The sequence below is a fragment of the Mya arenaria genome, chromosome 7 (assembly GCF_026914265.1).
Source record: "Mya arenaria isolate MELC-2E11 chromosome 7, ASM2691426v1".
Lineage (NCBI taxonomy): Eukaryota > Metazoa > Mollusca > Bivalvia > Myida > Myidae > Mya > Mya arenaria.
In genome coordinates, this window is record NC_069128.1 from 45773645 (window position 1) to 45794489 (window position 20845).

A 20845-nucleotide genomic window follows, 5' to 3' on the forward strand; every position below is an offset into this window, starting at 1 on the left:
ACATTATACTTTGATACTTTACATACAAATTATTCGAGACCGTTGGAATATTTTGATTTGGACTTCTGACTGTTGTGAATTTTGTGATTGTTGATTAGGCACATTTGTACTATAGTTAGAGAACATCTACGCTGATATTGATATACATTTTTTGAATATCTTACTTGTGTATTGATTAATATATATATAGTGCACTACATGTAACGTTTTTGTTGATTAGTGGAATTAAATTGTGTTATCTTGGAATATTCCTGGTATATTCGTGATGATTTAAGTTGATGACACTTGTGAATTAAGTTGTTCAGTATCCAACACTTGACACAGTGATTAGTGTGTTGCGAGTGCAAACCATTTGGCATTTGATTGAATTCGTTCATCATGATAGTGATATAAAATGCATACTAGCTGTGAATTGTGAGAGGATATAACATTTTTATTGTGGCTGAATTTGATTGAATTATTCGTAGTGATGGCAACTCAAAGTGATAAAGCACTCCCTAAATCAGAAGATGAGGAGCCTAAACATAATGAGGCTTATGGAGGCGGACTCACTCATGAAGAACTTCAGATGGTTCAGTTCCTTCGGAGTATGAAATTAACAGCAGACATAACTGATCCTCATAAAGCGACAAAATTGATAGAGGCTATAGGTGGCTGTAAAGATGAACCAGTTCAAGTTAAGAAAGCAGAAACTTTACCATCCACTTCCTATCCGAAGTTCAGCATCTTTTATGGTGAAGATGGAAAAGGAGAGGCTACATGGGACAGTTTCAAGTATGAAATAGAATGTGTGTTGAATGCCAGAAGCTACACTGATGATCAGATCATGTTTGGTATTCGGCGTTCAGCAAAAGGAGCAGCTGCTGACAAGATAAGGAGACTAGGCCAAGGAGTAACAGTAATGAAGGTTTTAGAGAAATTGGATAGCTCCTATGGGATCGTAGATACTAGAGAGAGTATTATGAAGAGATTTTATACGTGCGATCAAAAACCTGCGGAGTCAGTAGAAGGATATGCATCCAGACTAGAGGATTTATTTGACAAGGCAGTTGAACTTGGTGGATTCAGAACATCAGATACACAAGTACTGAAAGAGGTGTTGCATTCTGGACTCAGGAAAGATCTTAAACAAATGTCCACATATCAGTGTGATAAGATTAAAGGATATGATCAATTTAGAAGAGAATTGAGGAAGATTGAAGCTGATATGAAAAGTTCTAGCCCGGAGAGAAAACCTTGCAGACCTGTGGTGAAAGAAGAAGACAGTGAGACAATCAAGCTCTTAAGACAGCTAACAGAAAGAATGGACCGAATAGAAAAGGGACAGCGTCAACAACAACAGGGACAACAACAACCTCATCAGACACACCAGCAACCACAACATCAAGATTATGTACCGAGAGGGAGCTACAGGGGAAGATGGCGTGGGGGACAAGGTCGAGGAATGAGAGGGCGTGGCTACAGAGAGATGGACCCTGGATTCGCCAGTGAACGAACTTGTTTCATCTGCAATAGGAAAGGCCACATGCAGCGTGATTGCCCCACAATCCTAGCGCAGTTCGTTTGTTCTGTATGCAAAGACAAGGGACACCTGAAGAAGGACTGCCCAAACTTATAAGTGCCCGAGTAGGGGGATCGAACCCGAGCACGTTGTCGTCTGATCCCAAGCTTATTGGAAATACAAATGAAGTAAATATCACCATAGCTAACCAACCAACCACTGCATTACTGGATACTGGTAGTGTTGTTAGTATTTTATCAGAGTCTTTTTACAATGATCATCTTTCTTTTACTAAAATTCAACCAGTCGGTGACATTTTAAATATTGAATGTGCGGATGGAGAGAATCTTCCATACAAGGGATACATTGAAACTGAAATTACAACTGATGATGGACTCCCTAATTCTACACCACTTCCGTGCTTGCTACTTGTTACACCTGATACAAAATATTCAGCCAAAACACCAGTCATTTTAGGAACAAACATACTTCAAGAATTTATGAAAGATTGTTCAAATCAACATGGTGAAAGATTTTTACAAACTGCTTCATTACATGCACCATGGCACCTCAGCTTTCGAACAATTACGTTAAGAGAAAGAGAACTAAAACGGAGTAAGAACCGTATAGCTATTGTAAAATGTGCCGCAACTCAGAAGATTGTCTTAAATCCAAACCAGAACATTGATGTAATCGGGTACACGGATCATGAGTTGAATTATCTTCCAACAACTGCAATTCTACAAGAATGTGATGATTGTACGGCACCATCTTTAGATGTAACACCTACAGTTATACAGTTTACTGGAGAGAAGAGAAAGGAAGTTAGAGTTACCTTGTCGAATATAACAACAAATCCTGTCGTCATCCAGCCTCATGCAATACTTTGTGAGATTCAACCAGTTACGGTTGCAGAAGATGTATTTGATAAAATACATGAAGAAAGATCACCTATATTGGATAACTTGAACATTGATGAAGCAAACATTTTAGATCAAGATCAAAAACAGGAATTAATTGAATTATTAGATAAACATAAGGACATTTTTTCAACTGGAGATACTGATATTGGCATTTGTAACAGAATAAAACATAGGATTGATTTGTTAACAGACATTCCATTTAAGCAGAGACACCGCCGCATTCCACCATCTATGATTGAAGAGGTGCGGAACCATATTGAGCAGCTGTTAGCAGCCGGTGTCATACGACCATCGAAATCTCCATACACATCGAATGTGGTTCTTGTCCGTAAGAAGAACGGGAAGTTACGTCTTTGTGTTGACTACAGGCAGCTCAACAGTATCACAATCAAAGACTCGTATGCTCTACCAAGAATGGAAGAAATCTTTGATTGTCTTCATGGAGCTAAGTTCTTTACCACCATGGACATAAAGTCAGGCTACCACCAGATTGAAGTGGAGGAGTCCCATAAGGAGCGCACCGCATTTACTGTTGGTAATATGGGCTTCTATGAGTACCACAAGATGCCATTTGGTTTAACAAATAGCCCAGCTACCTACCAAAGAATAATGCAGGAGATACTAGGAGATCTGAACATGCGCATTTGTTTAATTTACTTGGACGACGTGATAATCTTCAGCGACTCCTATGAGCAACACTTGGAGCGGTTAGACATTATTCTCACCAAACTACATGAAGCCAGAATGAAATTAGCTCCTGAGAAATGTCATTTTTTTAAGCCCAGTGTCAATTTTCTAGGCCATATTGTTAGTGGTAATGGAGTAGAAACAGATCCTGCCAAGATAGAAAAAGTTAAAGGTTGGCCAATCCCATCTAATTCTGATGAATTGCGCTCGTTTATAGCTTTCGCTGGTTACTATCGTCGTTTTATAAAACATTTCAGCGACATAGTTCGGCCATTAAATGAGCTTCTACCTCCAACTACAACTAAGAAGGGGTCAAAGGCAACAAAACCGGAGTGGAAGTGGACAGACAAGGAACAGGCTGTGTTCGACCATTTGAAGGAATTGCTATCTTCTCCACCAATACTGGCTTACCCGAATTTTAACATGCCATTCGAACTTCACACAGATGCGTCTGGAAAAGCATTAGGTGCAGTGCTGTACCAAGTGCAAGATGGCCAAAAACGGGTAATTTCCTATGCCAGTAGGTCCTTAAACAAATCCGAACGGAACAATAGCGCCTTTAAATTGGAATTCTTGGCTCTTAAGTGGGCGGTGACTGAGAAGTTTAGTGACTACCTCGCCACGTTCCACTTCACTGTCTTGACAGATAATAACCCTCTTACTTATGTGTTAACTACTGACAAGCTTGATGCAACTGGCCAACGATGGGCCTCTGCTCTAGGAGAGTATTCATTTGACATCAAGTATAGAGCTGGTTTGAAGAACCAAGATGCAGATGGAATGAGCCGATATCCTTATGAGAACATCACAGATACAGACAACACAGAAAGAGTAAAGATCAGTGATCCAACTGTAAAGGCTATATGCAATTTGATTTCAGTACCTTTTGTTGACACTCTTCCAATGAGCATGAATATTCTAGAGGCAACTGAAGACCTTGGCCAACCACTTGCACAGAAAGACATGCGTGAAATCAGAAGAGCCCAACGGAGTGATCCTCTCATTGAAAAATGGAGAATTGCTGTTATTGACAAGAGGTTGCCAAGAAAGCTTCTACATGGGAACGATCTGAATATGAAGAAACAGTTCAAGAACTTGAGCATCAAAAGAGGGATCCTGTTCAGAAATGTTCATGACAACGGTGACAATGACATTGAACAACTTGTGATTCCTGAGTCATTCAGACATGAGATACTGACGGGCATTCATGATCTTTCTGGTCATCCAGGGCAAGAAAGAACAATGCGTCTGTTAAGGGAGAGGTTCTACTGGTCTGGAATGACATCAGATGTGAAAGACTGGATAAGTAAGTGCGATAGATGTATTAGAAGGCAGGGGAAGATTGACCGTGCACCGCTCGTGAATGTTAATACATCATATCCACTTGAACTTCTCTGTATTGACTACCTTTCTCTAGAGCCATGCAAGGGTAACATCAGCAACATTTTGATAGTCACTGATCATTATACCAAGTTTGCCAAAGCTATCCCTACCAGAAACCAAACCGCCAAGACTACAGCAGAAGCACTCTACAATGAGTTCTTGGTCAATTTCGGGATTCCTACGAGGCTACATTCGGACCAGGGAGCCAACTTCGAAAGCCAGATTATTTCGGAATTACATTTACATTCATTACAGGTATGAAGAAAAGCCATACCACACCTTACCACCCACAAGGAAATGCAGGGCCAGAGCGATTTAATCGAACACTTCTTGGAATGCTTGGAACTCTCGAAGAAGATCAAAAGGCTGATTGGAAACGATACATCAGTAGTCTAGTGTATGCCTATAATTGTACACCGCATGAAGCAACCCGAGTGTCCCCATTTGAGTTGCTCTTCGGAAGAAGGCCTATGTTACCAATCGATGTAATGTTTGAGCAGGCAAGAGAAGAGCCGGTCAGTAAAACTACAGATGAATACATGGAAGATCTCCAAGAAAGGATCGTGAAGGCACACGAGATTGTGAACCATCATACACAAAGGTCGAAAATGAAACAAAACAAACACTACGACCGCAAGACAAAACCTGTTAGGATTAATGTTGGGGACAGAGTACTTGTAAAGAATATGGCTTTTGATGGTAAGCATAAAATCGCCGACCGGTTCGAGGAAGAACCTTATACAGTACTTGTCCAACCAAGAAGGGACATTCCGGTTTTTAAGGTAAGAGCTGAGGGCTCTGAGCGTGAAAGGACACTTCATCGGAATCATTTACTCTTGATTGAGCATCATGAGAATGACGATGTGTTGGGTGAAGTTGTTGCAGAACAGAAAGATGAAGTAAGGGATGCATCAGAAAGGAAAGAACTAGTGAGTGAATTCACTGAAGGTGATAGTGAGACTGACGAAGAAGGTGATGGCTATACAGGACCTGTATGCCACCATGGGGACGCCCATGAACCGGACAGTAACGTCAGCCATGAGAATGACAGCTTAGCTACGGGTAGAGACGAAGCTGTAGATGATGTAAGTATCATTAGTGAAGTTGAGGATGTTAATGTTAACACTCTATTTTCAGATGATACGCATACAAGCGGAATAGAAGTCCCGGAAGATCCAGTTACACAAGCAGAAGATCCAGAAGAAGTGATCCATACAGATGATTCTGCAGAGGTGCTACCGACAGTAGACGAACCCGAAGACCAGTTAGCTGCCGAAGCTATTGGAGATGCTGTAGGTACACCTGTTGTAGACAGACTAAGACCAGTACCTCAACCACGACGTTCAGAACGCATCCGCAAACCACCTACAAGATTTGACGAGTTCCACATGTATAGCAACCAACCAGTGGACCGCAGATTGCAGGCATTGGACACACTTATGCAGTCTGGCATTCTGAAAGATGTGGATAGTGAGATAGCGTATCAACTAATAGGTGCAATTATGAATAAATAAGTTGCAATGCTGCACTTTTTATTGTTTTAGTTTGATCTGTGTAATCATTGATTTTTTTATGCATTTTAATAGTGTTTTGTTAAAACTATGTGGGCATAGTTTTTGTCACAGGGGGAGGAACTAGGACTGTTTTAAATTTTTGATTTTTTTGGAAAAGCATTTTTTTTTCACAAATCGCTAATGAATTGCTTGTGTATGTAGTTAAGAAACTTAAGTAGTCACATGTTAGAGAAAGCTATGTACTGTTGAAAGTTTATGTAGAATTACACGTATACTATACATATAAGTATACGTCAGTATAAGCAGATTGTCAGACCAGATACTGGACTACTTTTTTGTTTTTGTTTGTTTTTACGTGACGTAATGACGGGACGTCATTTCACATAGCGGGGGAGTATGTGACCGGACCGATAATTGTATATCGCCGTTTTGTCTTCATTTCATGCGGAACACCTTGGTTTCTTGATTATCGGCTTGGCATGTTTTCGAGGAGACAATTTCATTGGTCGACATATATGTTACAGCGATTGTGATTGGTTCAGGCATGGTTTGATTCAGTCAGTCACGAAGTTTTGGAGCGAAAACACTGCGTTGTTAGAAACCTGTTTCTACAGAGTTGTTCGCTTTTGCATAAGGTTTTGCAGGTATGCATTCTTGGTTTAATATTGCAATTGATTGTACTCTTGTAGTGAACTCACTGGAATCGTTTGTTAAACGCCATTTAGTTATTCTGTTTTTATCATGTTTGTCCGGGATAAAGTGTTGTCCGAAAAGCAGTATACAAACCTCCTGTCTTAACCTAACCTTCAATAGGTTCACTTCTTTTATATTCTGTACACTAAACATTCTGTTCACTTACCTTTTAGAACATAACTTAACCAGCACCGGAAGCGTGAGATGTGAGGGTTTTCAGTACCACATATTGGTAAGTTTCATGTGTCATTGTCATGTTTCTGTATATGTCCAAATGTTGGTATTTGCCATAATCGTGTATGTCATTGTATGTGACACAATCTCGTTTGTTTATCTGTTTGTCGTTTATAATGTATGCTTTGCTTGTGCTTTGCTTGTGCATTCAATTATATGTATATATGTCTCGAAATATTGTTTATAGACAATATTTGGCTGCTAGCCTATGATAGTTATAATAGCGATTATTGATATATTGAACATGCTATTTAACAGTGTTTTATATCTTTATATGTTGTTACTTACGTGTATATTATGAATTATATATTTCCAGATTACATCTCTACATTTATTGAGTCTTGTTCTTCCTATTCGTACAATACCGTACCGTTATATCTGGCGCCCAACCTAACCGAACCTGGACAGACCCATACGGAGAGGGTTTCGTGCTTGTAGCTGAGAAGCCTAGAGACGAAGACGTCTTTCCTACCACGGGGGAGAGCAGTGTGTGACAACTGGTGTCACAGTCAAGACTCTTGTTGCTATTACAAGTGGATTTTATGAGTTTATTCTTTGCTTGGTGTAGCACCGTGCGTGACAAGCATTGTCACAATTAAAACTCTTGTTTAAGTGAGAGATAGTGCATTTTTGCTCTCAAGGAGTATATTTTTTGGCTCAGTGCATTACGAGCTTGTGACATAACTGGAGGACATGAATTGTTCCCAGCTGATTTAAGTAATTTTTACCTTTTAACTGAGAAAAACATTGGAGGAGGATCTGGACTTACCTGAAGGACGTTTGGCCATCAAGGATTCATCGCATATCAGGAGGACACATGTGAGGTTCCAGTGACCATAAACACTGTGCACAGATTAATATCAGTGCTAAATTTACAGTTATTTGTGTTTCTGACATTGTGCTAGCGGTCTTCATCATTCACTTGTGTTAGTTGTTTTCAAGATATATATTTTTTGTATACATTAAAATTGCAGTGACTTGCTTTCCTTTATTTATTATTTTCCTATGAGAATTAAGACATAGCTGTTACTGCCATTTTCTTGTGTACATATATCTAGAGAGCTATTATATTGATGAGAGAGATCTCACTGCATGTTTAACAATAATATCTCTTAACAGTCTTGGTCATACAAAAAATCTATCATTTCTGATAACTTATTTCTTGGTGATTGGAAATATTCTTGATTCTCTTATTAAACTGCTTTTTGGATACACTTTATCTAGGATTCTCATCAAATATTAAATATATTTATTGTGTTTAACAAATTGTTTCAGTTGAGAGTACTTTCATTATTCTTATCTGTGTCTGATTTACAAACTATTCTGAAAGTTTGCACTGTTTTACTATTATTGATTTGGCAGTATAAACACACCAAAGGAATTTCATTCATAAAGTTCTGTGTATTGGTTTTTCCCAGTCTAGGTATTTTACATTGCGTGATTGACATGCGTGGTAATATTGTCTTCCTATTGGCTATTCTGCTCTGACGTATGAATGCGTAATTAGCGGGCTGAATATTATCTGGAATTCTATTGGTTGTTTCGACTCGGAGGTTACGTGACGTCATTCGTTACTAAGCGACCTTGCCCTGATAGATTGGACAGCGCACTATTTGACATTTTGGACGGAATTGAAAATTAATTTGACAAATCTGCTTCTGACACCGTAGTAGTTTAATATTTAGTTGTTAATTGTAGCTTATAGTTTATAAACCACCACTAGGTATCGTGTAGATAAATTTATTTGTAGACTTGTAGTTCATTAGCGATTTTATTGCAATTAAACTTAGCGTAATTTGCGATTTGCTTACTTTCGGTTTACATTGACATTTCAGTAATAGAATTGAATCGTTTATTCTTTGAATATACAATTCATTTATTTCAGGTTTTGTGAATTCATTACATAGCTTATTAATAGTTACAGTTATTGATTGATACTACAGATAATTTGATTTATTTTGAACGAAATAATATTAATTTATTCGACTTTGTGTATTGAATAGAAAATAAGATAGAAATTGCATTGTATTGACATTTGACAGTTGTATTTATTGATGTAAATTTCTTGGATTATACAATAGTGCTTTATTTTCAGGTTATTTGATATTGATTTTGGTTTTGATTCGAAACACTTATATCTGCATTTGGTTGAATTTACTTTATGAAACTACTTTGATGCTTGTTGTTTACATGAACACATAGTTTATACAGTGAATATTTATTTAATTTTACTGTCTGAAATAATTTATTTGAGATAGTTCGTCATTACTTTGTGTCATATTTGAAAATATTTTAGTGGATAACTGGATAGTACTAAGTCGTCTTTTATAATTACTTCAATTAATTTTTGAACTTTGTTTATTTATTTATTTATTTTTGCTCGACATTACATATTTATATTTACACATTATACTTTGATACTTTACATACAAATTATTCGAGACCGTTGGAATATTTTGATTTGGACTTCTGACTGTTGTGAATTTTGTGATTGTTGATTAGGCACATTTGTACTATAGTTAGAGAACATCTACGCTGATATTGATATACATTTTTTGAATATCTTACTTGTGTATTGATTAATATATATATAGTGCACTACATGTAACGTTTTTGTTGATTAGTGGAATTAAATTGTGTTATCTTGGAATATTCCTGGTATATTCGTGATGATTTAAGTTGATGACACTTGTGAATTAAGTTGTTCAGTATCCAACACTTGACACAGTGATTAGTGTGTTGCGAGTGCAAACCATTTGGCATTTGATTGAATTCGTTCATCATGATAGTGATATAAAATGCATACTAGCTGTGAATTGTGAGAGGATATAACATTTTTATTGTGGCTGAATTTGATTGAATTATTCGTAGTGATGGCAACTCAAAGTGATAAAGCACTCCCTAAATCAGAAGATGAGGAGACTAAACATAATGAGGCTTATGGAGGCGGACTCACTCATGAAGAACTTCAGATGGTTCAGTTCCTTCGGAGTATGAAATTAACAGCAGACATAACTGATCCTCATAAAGCGACAAAATTGATAGAGGCTATAGGTGGCTGTAAAGATGAACCAGTTCAAGTTAAGAAAGCAGAAACTTTACCATCCACTTCCTATCCGAAGTTCAGCATCTTTTATGGTGAAGATGGAAAAGGAGAGGCTACATGGGACAGTTTCAAGTATGAAATAGAATATGTGTTGAATGCCAGAAGCTACACTGATGATCAGATCATGTTTGGTATTCGGCGTTCAGCAAAAGGAGCAGCTGCTGACAAGATAAGGAGACTAGGCCAAGGAGTAACAGTAATGAAGGTTTTAGAGAAATTGGATAGCTCCTATGGGATCGTAGATACTAGAGAGAGTATTATGAAGAGATTTTATACGTGCGATCAAAAACCTGCGGAGTCAGTAGAAGGATATGCATCCAGACTAGAGGATTTATTTGACAAGGCAGTTGAACTTGGTGGATTCAGAACATCAGATACACAAGTACTGAAAGAGGTGTTGCATTCTGGACTCAGGAAAGATCTTAAACAAATGTCCACATATCAGTGTGATAAGATTAAAGGATATGATCAATTTAGAAGAGAATTGAGGAAGATTGAAGCTGATATGAAAAGTTCTAGCCCGGAGAGAAAACCTTGCAGACCTGTGGTGAAAGAAGAAGACAGTGAGACAATCAAGCCCTTAAGACAGCTAACAGAAAGAATGGACCGAATGGAAAAGGGACAGCGTCAACAACAACAGGGACAACAACAACCTCATCAGACACACCAGCAACCACAACATCAAGATTATGTACCGAGAGGGAGCTACAGGGGAAGATGGCGTGGGGGACAAGGTCGAGGAATGAGAGGGCGTGGCTACAGAGAGATGGACCCTGGATTCGCCAGTGAACGAACTTGTTTCATCTGCAATAGGAAAGGCCACATGCAGCGTGATTGCCCCACAATCCTAGCGCAGTTCGTTTGTTCTGTATGCAAAGACAAGGGACACCTGAAGAAGGACTGCCCAAACTTATAAGTGCCCGAGTAGGGGGATCGAACCCGAGCACGTTGTCGTCTGATCCCAAGCTTATTGGAAATACAAATGAAGTAAATATCACCATAGCTAACCAACCAACCACTGCATTACTGGATACTGGTAGTGTTGTTAGTATTTTATCAGAGTCTTTTTACAATGATCATCTTTCTTTTACTAAAATTCAACCAGTCGGTGACATTTTAAATAGTGAATGTGCGGATGGAGAGAATCTTCCATACAAGGGATACATTGAAACTGAAATTACAACTGATGATGGACTCCCTAATTCTACACCACTTCCGTGCTTGCTACTTGTTACACCTGATACAAAATATTCAGCCAAAACACCAGTCATTTTAGGAACAAACATACTTCAAGAATTTATGAAAGATTGTTCAAATCAACATGGTGAAAGATATTTACAAACTGCTTCATTACATGCACCATGGTACCTCAGCTTTCGAACAATTACGTTAAGAGAAAGAGAACTAAAACGGAGTAAGAACCGTATAGCTATTGTAAAATGTGCCGCAACTCAGAAGATTGTCTTAAATCCAAACCAGAACATTGATGTAATCGGGTACACGGATCATGAGTTGAATTATCTTCCAACAACTGCAATTCTACAAGAATGTGATGATTGTACGGCACCATCTTTAGATGTAACACCTACAGTTATACAGTTTACTGGAGAGAAGAGAAAGGAAGTTAGAGTGACCTTGTCGAATATAACAACAAATCCTGTCGTCATCCAGCCTCATGCAATACTTTGTGAGATTCAACCAGTTACGGTTGCAGAAGATGTATTTGATAAAATACATGAAGAAAGATCACCTATATTGGATAACTTGAACATTGATGAAGCAAACATTTTAGATCAAGATTAAAAACAGGAATTAATTGAATTATTAGATAAACATAAGGACATTTTTTCAACTGGAGATACTGATATTGGCATTTGTAACAGAATAAAACATAGGATTGATTTGTTAACAGACATTCCATTTAAGCAGAGACACCGCCGCATTCCACCATCTATGATTGAAGAGGTGCGGAACCATATTGAGCAGCTGTTAGCAGCCGGTGTCATACGACCATCGAAATCTACATACACATCGAATGTGGTTCTTGTCCGTAAGAAGAACGGGAAGTTACGTCTTTGTGTTGACTACAGGCAGCTCAACAGTATCACAATCAAAGACTCGTATGCTCTACCAAGAATGGAAGAAATCTTTGATTGTCTTCATGGAGCTAAGTTCTTTACCACCATGGACATGAAGTCAGGCTACCACCAGATTGAAGTGGAGGAGTCCCATAAGGAGCGCACCGCATTTACTGTTAGTAATATGGGCTTCTATGAGTACCACAAGATGCCATTTCGTTTAACAAATAGCCCAGCTACCTACCAAAGAATAATGCAGGAGATACTAGGAGATCTGAACATGCGCATTTGTTTAATTTACTTGGACGACGTGATAATCTTCAGCGACTCCTATGAGCAACACTTGGAGCGGTTAGACATTATTCTCACCAAACTACATGAAGCCAGAATGAAATTAGCTCCTGAGAAATGTCATTTTTTTAAGCCCAGTGTCAATTTTCTAGGCCATATTGTTAGTGGTAATGGAGTAGAAACAGATCCTGCCAAGATAGAAAAAGTTAAAGGTTGGCCAATCCCATCTAATTCTGATGAATTGCGCTCGTTTATAGCTTTCGCTGGTTACTATCGTCGTTTTATAAAACATTTCAGCGACATAGTTCGGCCATTAAATGAGCTTCTACCTCCAACTACAACTAAGAAGGGGTCAAAGGCAACAAAACCGGAGTGGAAGTGGACAGACAAGGAACAGGCTGTGTTCGACCATTTGAAGGAATTGCTATCTTCTCCACCAATACTGGCTTACCCGAATTTTAACATGCCATTCGAACTTCACACAGATGCGTCTGGAAAAGCATTAGGTGCAGTGCTGTACCAAGTGCAAGATGGCCAAAAACGGGTAATTTCCTATGCCAGTAGGTCCTTAAACAAATCCGAACGGAACAATAGCGCCTTCAAATTGGAATTCTTGGCTCTTAAGTGGGCGGTGACTGAGAAGTTTAGTGACTACCTCGCCACGTTCCACTTCACTGTCTTGACAGATAATAACCCTCTTACTTATGTGTTAACTACTGACAAGCTTGATGCAACTGGCCAACGATGGGCCTCTGCTCTAGGAGAGTATTCATTTGACATCAAGTATAGAGCTGGTTTGAAGAACCAAGATGCAGATGGAATGAGCCGATATCCTTATGAGAACATCACAGATACAGACAACACAGAAAGAGTAAAGATCAGTGATCCAACTGTAAAGGCTATATGCAATTTGATTTCAGTACCTTTTGTTGACACTCTTCCAATGAGCATGAATATTCTAGAGGCAACTGAAGACCTTGGCCAACCACTTGCACAGAAAGACATGCGTGAAATCAGAAGAGCCCAACGGAGTGATCCTCTCATTGAAAAATGGAGAATTGCTGTTATTGACAAGAGGTTGCCAAGAAAGCTTCTACATGGGAACGATCTGAATATGAAGAAACAGTTCAAGAACTTGAGCATCAAAAGAGGGATCCTGTTCAGAAATGTTCATGACAACGGTGACAATGACATTGAACAACTTGTGATTCCTGAGTCATTCAGACATGAGATACTGACGGGCATTCATGATCTTTCTGGTCATCCAGGGCAAGAAAGAACAATGCGTCTGTTAAGGGAGAGGTTCTACTGGTCTGGAATGACATCAGATGTGAAAGACTGGATAAGTAAGTGCGATAGATGTATTAGAAGGCAGGGGAAGATTGACCGTGCACCGCTCGTGAATGTTAATACATCATATCCACTTGAACTTCTCTGTATTGACTACCTTTCTCTAGAGCCATGCAAGGGTAACATCAGCAACATTTTGATAGTCACTGATCATTATACCAAGTTTGCCAAAGCTATCCCTACCAGAAACCAAACCGCCAAGACTACAGCAGAAGCACTCTACAATGAGTTCTTGGTCAATTTCGGGATTCCTTCGAGGCTACATTCGGACCAGGGAGCCAACTTCGAAAGCCAGATTATTTCGGAATTACATTTACATTCATTACAGGTATGAAGAAAAGCCATACCACACCTTACCACCCACAAGGAAATGCAGGGCCAGAGCGATTTAATCGAACACTTCTTGGAATGCTTGGAACTCTCGAAGAAGATCAAAAGGCTGATTGGAAACGATACATCAGTAGTCTAGTGTATGCCTATAATTGTACACCGCATGAAGCAACCCGAGTGTCCCCATTTGAGTTGCTCTTCGGAAGAAGGCCTATGTTACCAATCGATGTAATGTTTGAGCAGGCAAGAGAAGAGCCGGTCAGTAAAACTACAGATGAATACATGGAAGATCTCCAAGAAAGGATCGTGAAGGCACACGAGATTGTGAACCATCATACAAAAAGGTCGAAAATGAAACAAAACAAATACTACGACCGCAAGACAAAACCTGTTAGGATTAATGTTGGGGACAGAGTACTTGTAAAGAATATGGCTTTTGATGGTAAGCATAAAATCGCCGACCGGTTCGAGGAAGAACCTTATACAGTACTTGACCAACCAAGAAGGGACATTCCGGTTTTTAAGGTAAGAGCTGAGGGCTCTGAGCGTGAAAGGACACTTCATCGGAATCATTTACTCTTGATTGAGCATCATGAGAATGACGATGTGTTGGGTGAAGTTGTTGCAGAACAGAAAGATGAAGTAAGGGATGCATCAGAAAGGAAAGAACTAGTGAGTGAATTCACTGAAGGTGATAGTGAGACTGACGAAGAAGGTGATGGCTATACAGGACCTGTATGCCACCATGGGGACGCCCATGAACCGGACAGTAACGTCAGCCATGAGAATGACAGCTTAGCTACGGGTAGAGACGAAGCTGTAGATGATGTAAGTATCATTAGTGAAGTTGAGGATGTTAATGTTAACACTCTATTTTCAGATGATACGCATACAAGCGGAATAGAAGTCCCGGAAGATCCAGTTACACAAGCAGAAGATCCAGAAGAAGTGATCCATACAGATGATTCTGCAGAGGTGCTACCGACAGTAGACGAACCCGAAGACCAGTTAGCTGCCGAAGCTATTGGAGATGCTGTAGGTACACCTGTTGTAGACAGACTAAGACCAGTACCTCAACCACGACGTTCAGAACGCATCCGCAAACCACCTACAAGATTTGACGAGTTCCACATGTATAGCAACCAACCAGTGGACCGCAGATTGCAGGCATTGGACACACTTATGCAGTCTGGCATTCTGAAAGATGTGGATAGTGAGATAGCGTATCAACTAATAGGTGCAATTATGAATAAATAAGTTGCAATGCTGCACTTTTTATTGTTTTAGTTTGATCTGTGTAATCATTGATTTTTTTATGCATTTTAATAGTGTTTTATAAAACTATGTGGGCATAGTTTTTGTCACAGGGGGAGGAACTAGGACTGTTTTAAATTTTTGATTTTTTTGGAAAAGCATTTTTTTTTCACAAATCGCTAATGAATTGCTTGTGTATGTAGTTAAGAAACTTAAGTAGTCACATGTTAGAGAAAGCTATGTACTGTTGAAAGTTTATGTAGAATTACACGTATACTATACATATAAGTATACGTCAGTATAAGCAGATTGTCAGACCAGATACTGGACTACTTTTTTGTTTTTGTTTGTTTTTACGTGACGTAATGACGGGACGTCATTTCACATAGCGGGGGAGTATGTGACCGGACCGATAATTGTATATCGCCGTTTTGTCTTCATTTCATGCGGAACACCTTGGTTTCTTGATTATCGGCTTGGAATGTTTTCGAGGAGACAATTTCATTGGTCGACATATATGTTACAGCGATTGTGATTGGTTCAGGCATGGTTTGATTCAGTCAGTCACGAAGTTTTGGAGCGAAAACACTGCGTTGTTAGAAACCTGTTTCTACAGAGTTGTTCGCTTTTGCATAAGGTTTTGCAGGTATGCATTCTTGGTTTAATATTGCAATTGATTGTATTCTTGTAGTGAACTCACTGGAATCGTTTGTTAAACGCCATTTAGTTATTCTGTTTTTATCATGTTTGTCCGGGATAAAGTGTTGTCCGAAAAGCAGTATACAAACCTCCTGTCTTAACCTAACCTTCAATAGGTTCACTTCTTTTATATTCTGTACACTAAACATTCTGTTCACTTACCTTTTAGAACATAACTTAACCAGCACCGGAAGCGTGAGATGTGAGGGTTTTCAGTACCACATATTGGTAAGTTTCATGTGTCATTGTCATGTTTCTGTATATGTCCAAATGTTGGTATTTGCCATAATCGTGTATGTCATTGTATGTGACACAATCTCGTTTGTTTATCTGTTTGTCGTTTATAATGTATGCTTTGCTTGTGCTTTGCTTGTGCATTCAATTATATGTATATATGTCTCGAAATATTGTTTATAGACAATATTTGGCTGCTAGCCTATGATAGTTATAATAGCGATTATTGATATATTGAACATGCTATTTAACAGTGTTTTATATCTTTATTTGTTGTTACTTACGTGTATATTATGAATTATATATTTCCAGATTACATCTCTACATTTATTGAGTCTTGTTCTTCCTATTCGTACAATACCGTACCGTTATAGAAGTGTATCGAAACGTATGTAACAGAAACATATAATGTTAATAATTCCGAGCTTCAGTTATTAAGCTTTAAGGGGTGGTATTCAATATTATCCTTAAGCTATTTTGATAGCGTGCGGTAGATTACAGACCAATGCAGAAATATTATGTATATCCGTTAGACTTGGCATAGGATACACATTAAATACCATATATGGACGACAACTTCCTACGCCTGGTATTTAACTTAGCAACAAAAGATTTCCCAGATGCAATAAAATGCCATACATCATTATTATTTTTTATTTATATTTAAATTTGATAACGAAAAATAAGTTTCCAGTGGTTCAACCAAAATGTTTGTTTAGATGCATATGCATTCGGGTATAAGCATTATATACTTTTATATTTCTCGAACATATGAAATCAAAGTCCTTTTTATATCAAATACATTCCCAGTTCATGCCGTATCGGTTGGGATTAGCAATGAGCATATATATTCAGTAAACGGTATTTTTAAAACAATAGCCAGTCTTGATGGTTATAAATGTATATATCATGGATATATTACTGCTATATATGATATCCTACCAATTCGATATCAGTAACTCAACCCCAGTCCTTTTATATGAGATCACATGCTCATGAACTGTAAACATGTTTTTATTCACATCAGAAAATGAATCACTTACAACCCATGAAAACGGTTCTTCTGATGCATACTCGAATGTGAGAGCGGTTATTGAAAATAATACAATAATTGCATGGTAGATTACTCAAGATATCCATTTCATTACATACACTCTAGTATCCTTCCGTGAGCTTATTTCTAACCTAGATGCATACTTTCTATCGAGATCGTATGACTTGAATACCCATATACCCGCTTATCTAGTGCAAATATGGAACAAACAGGTAAATATTATTTTTATTGTCTACATTTTCCATGCGAAATTAGAGTATAACATTAAACTTTTATATAAGTATGCTATACTGCGGTATGACCTTTCCATGTTTATATTTGTAACGTTTAATGTTAAAGCGGTTATGTGAGACATGCTGTCTCGTATTAAATACTGACTGATATAAACTCTTTATTTAAGATAATCAATGTTAGATTAGCTAGTATGAAGCTGATTAGTAGAATGTATTACTTAAACTGTTGGCTATTGAACTGTATTATGTCATACCGACTTACCCTGGTTTTGTTATGTCGGCTGCGGACCTATATAAGGTCAAACAGACCAAACTTAGTCAGGATTCTTTTTTTATTTATTTGTATTTTTAAACCTCAGCAGTAATGTCTTTTTTTATCATTCACTTTTCATCACTCACGGTATATTATTTTCCTTTTTAAGTTGCTGCCCTTTCCCTGAAGATTTTACATATGAATGTTTTCACTTACCTGTATAGGTCCCTGATATAACGTATGCATTCCTGTTACAAATAAACAAATTTCAAATCATCTCAAATGGTTCAGTAAGCCGGAGCCATATTTTCGCTTATTAGAATTATTGTCAGGATTTATGAGTCTTACCATTGACAAGTATCTCCGTGTACACTCTTAACTCAGTTACAATGATCAACTGTCGTACTAATTCAACAATAGTTTTATAATTGTGAGACCATTGCAGCATTAATGTGAGTATACATAAAGTTTGCAAAGGCTGTAGCATGACTTATATTTGTCATTTTATTTTGATGCTGCAAATATTTTCAACAAATAAAATGTATAAAAGTTTTTTAAAACTTTTTCATTACTGTACTGCCGTGGATGTTTCCCACTCGAACCAGAAGTTGGTGAAAAATTGCAAAATATTAGCGAGTAATTAAGTCTTATTTATTATTTACTTAATGAGCAACAGTATTGAAAACGGTTTAAAATGCACACAGTCTAGTAAAACGCCGATGGAATACGCGAAATCAGGCTACGGCTTACCTTTTTATAAGGGTCAAAGTACTCTATAAACCCCATTATTTTCCAACTCAAATATTTCATTTGTTCCAAATATTGATTATTGTTTCAATTTCGGTACATATTAAAATTCTCCGCAATCCGGCGGGGAGAAAAAAAATCCAATTAGTGGCAAACATGATAAAAAATTTTTTGGAATTATACTTTTCATACTGATTAAAACAATTTGTTTGGACTTTCGCTGATTTTTTGTATATTTACCGTGCACAATTTAACTTTAACTTACTATGCGCCACTTTTGAAGAAGATATCTTAAATAATAAAAAAAAAACTTATACTGGATGCTTTTCACTTTAAACCACACATTTGAAATGGAAATACTCGTGACTTACCTTAGCATGACTAATGACACAAGGTAAAAACGCAGAAGCCATATTTAACAAGGGAGTACAGAACACTTAAACAGTTCACAAATATCAAAGAAATATAAAGGCCAAAAACATTCAGACTTAGTTTGTAGAATTACTTCTGAACTTTACAAAATAGTTTTATGTATATATAACTTTATATTGAAATTAATGACATAATATTCAGGTATATGCACATACTTCTTTGTTTCACATGAGGTGAATTTATATTCGGAAAAACCTAGGTATACAAAAGAGTTCGTGAATAGAGACCGATAAACCAAAAACAGTCTTTTCAACAGACTTGAGTTTTAGACTGTCAATTGTTGAAACTGGTTAATTTAATTGGTGAATCTCTAACTAATAATTAATATTAATTCATCAAATCATGTAAATGTGCAAAATTCCCGAAACATGTCCCTTGTAGAACTTATCCAAGTCAGCGTATACAAACAGCTGCGGGTATTTATTATTTCTGTCTTATAGCAGAACAGAATTTAGCAGAACAGAACATTTATTGATAACTTGAACATTTACCGTTCATAGTTGTTACGATAGCATGAACACATCGTATAACGATTGTAAACTGCAGAATATCTATTTAATATAACCAGTTTATTTTGTGCATGAAAACCTATTTAATATTCTATGAATACCTGCTAGGGTGCTCTTAAAGATCGGCCTACGGTATTTTGACAGATATGTAGTATCAGCGCTGATGGGCTTGATTATTTCAAAACATGAATGTGTTATTTAAATTAATTAAGCTTTTACAAAAGATAAGTAGTTTTACCATCCCATGTATTTACGTTTGTATGTTAATCACTTATAGTGATAGTGACAGCTAACTTAAAAAGGTTAAACTTTAACCTGTAATATTGGTACGTTGTTCGGCACTAGTGTAGCATGATTATATCGCTATATTGTATTTCAAACATGAATCTGAAATCTTGCGACTAAGAGTTTAACAATTAAACGTTATGATTTGGAAACATTTTACGCTAGCTATTTATGAATTAAATCTGTGGGAACAAAATATTAGACCCAAATTAATGTTATGTCATTGGATATAAAATATTAACAACATTTTAAAAAGAAATATGCAGAAGAGATTCAATACTGTCCAATATTTTAACCCCGGAACATTCACTTCTGTTCTTGGATTGTCCCCTCATTCAGTTATTTATTTATTTTCGTTTTAACTTCTGTAGAACTAAGAATTATCACAATAGATTTTTTGCAAAAAATGCCTTGTTTCCCCAAAACATCATTTACAATTAATGTATAGCATATATTGTAAAACATAATATCAAAAAAACGTACTGATACAGTGTGAATTTGCAAGAACAGCAACAATCAGTTAGTTATATAATTATAATACCCGATTCTGATTTCCTCTTAATTATAAAATCGTTCATGTGTACTGATATATCCCTATTATTGCTCAAATTACTGCTGCTTATCAACAGGTGACAGTCCACATGCTAATTTTGTGACTACTTTGACTATAAGGTGTGATATCTTTGTTTAGCAGTCGACTCAGCGCGTCTTTATCAACTTACCTAAGATAAACGGTCCAATGTCAAACACTTGTGGAGACAAATCAAAATGAGGTATGCGAACTATGATAGTCACCTACTCAGATACGAGTGATCCAAGTACCATAATCAGGATACCTATCGTTATCTATAAAATTAGTCAATTTTATCTGTTAACGTTCTTAGTGTATTTGCATAATCCGCCTTAAATGAGTGATTGAGATATTCGCAATCGGTTGAGCTCGGCTTTGATATCCACATTTTTTAATGATTTCACTTGAAACAGTGTAATGTCGTTAAACTGTGTCACATGCGAATTAAAGGTAATCTCATAAAACAGCGTCACATGCGAATAAT

The 20845-nt window shown here is 37.3% G+C and overlaps 1 long non-coding RNA gene across 1 annotated transcript; it reads left to right on the top strand.

The window, feature by feature from the left end:
- The first annotated feature begins 6470 nt into the window (after nucleotides 1-6470).
- Nucleotides 6471-7348, top strand: LOC128239980 (uncharacterized). The gene is made up of 3 exons (XR_008261982.1): nucleotides 6471-6652; nucleotides 6875-6933; nucleotides 7252-7348. It is a non-coding gene; the product is annotated as an uncharacterized LOC128239980 (long non-coding RNA).
- Nucleotides 7349-20845: the final 13497 nt, after the last annotated feature.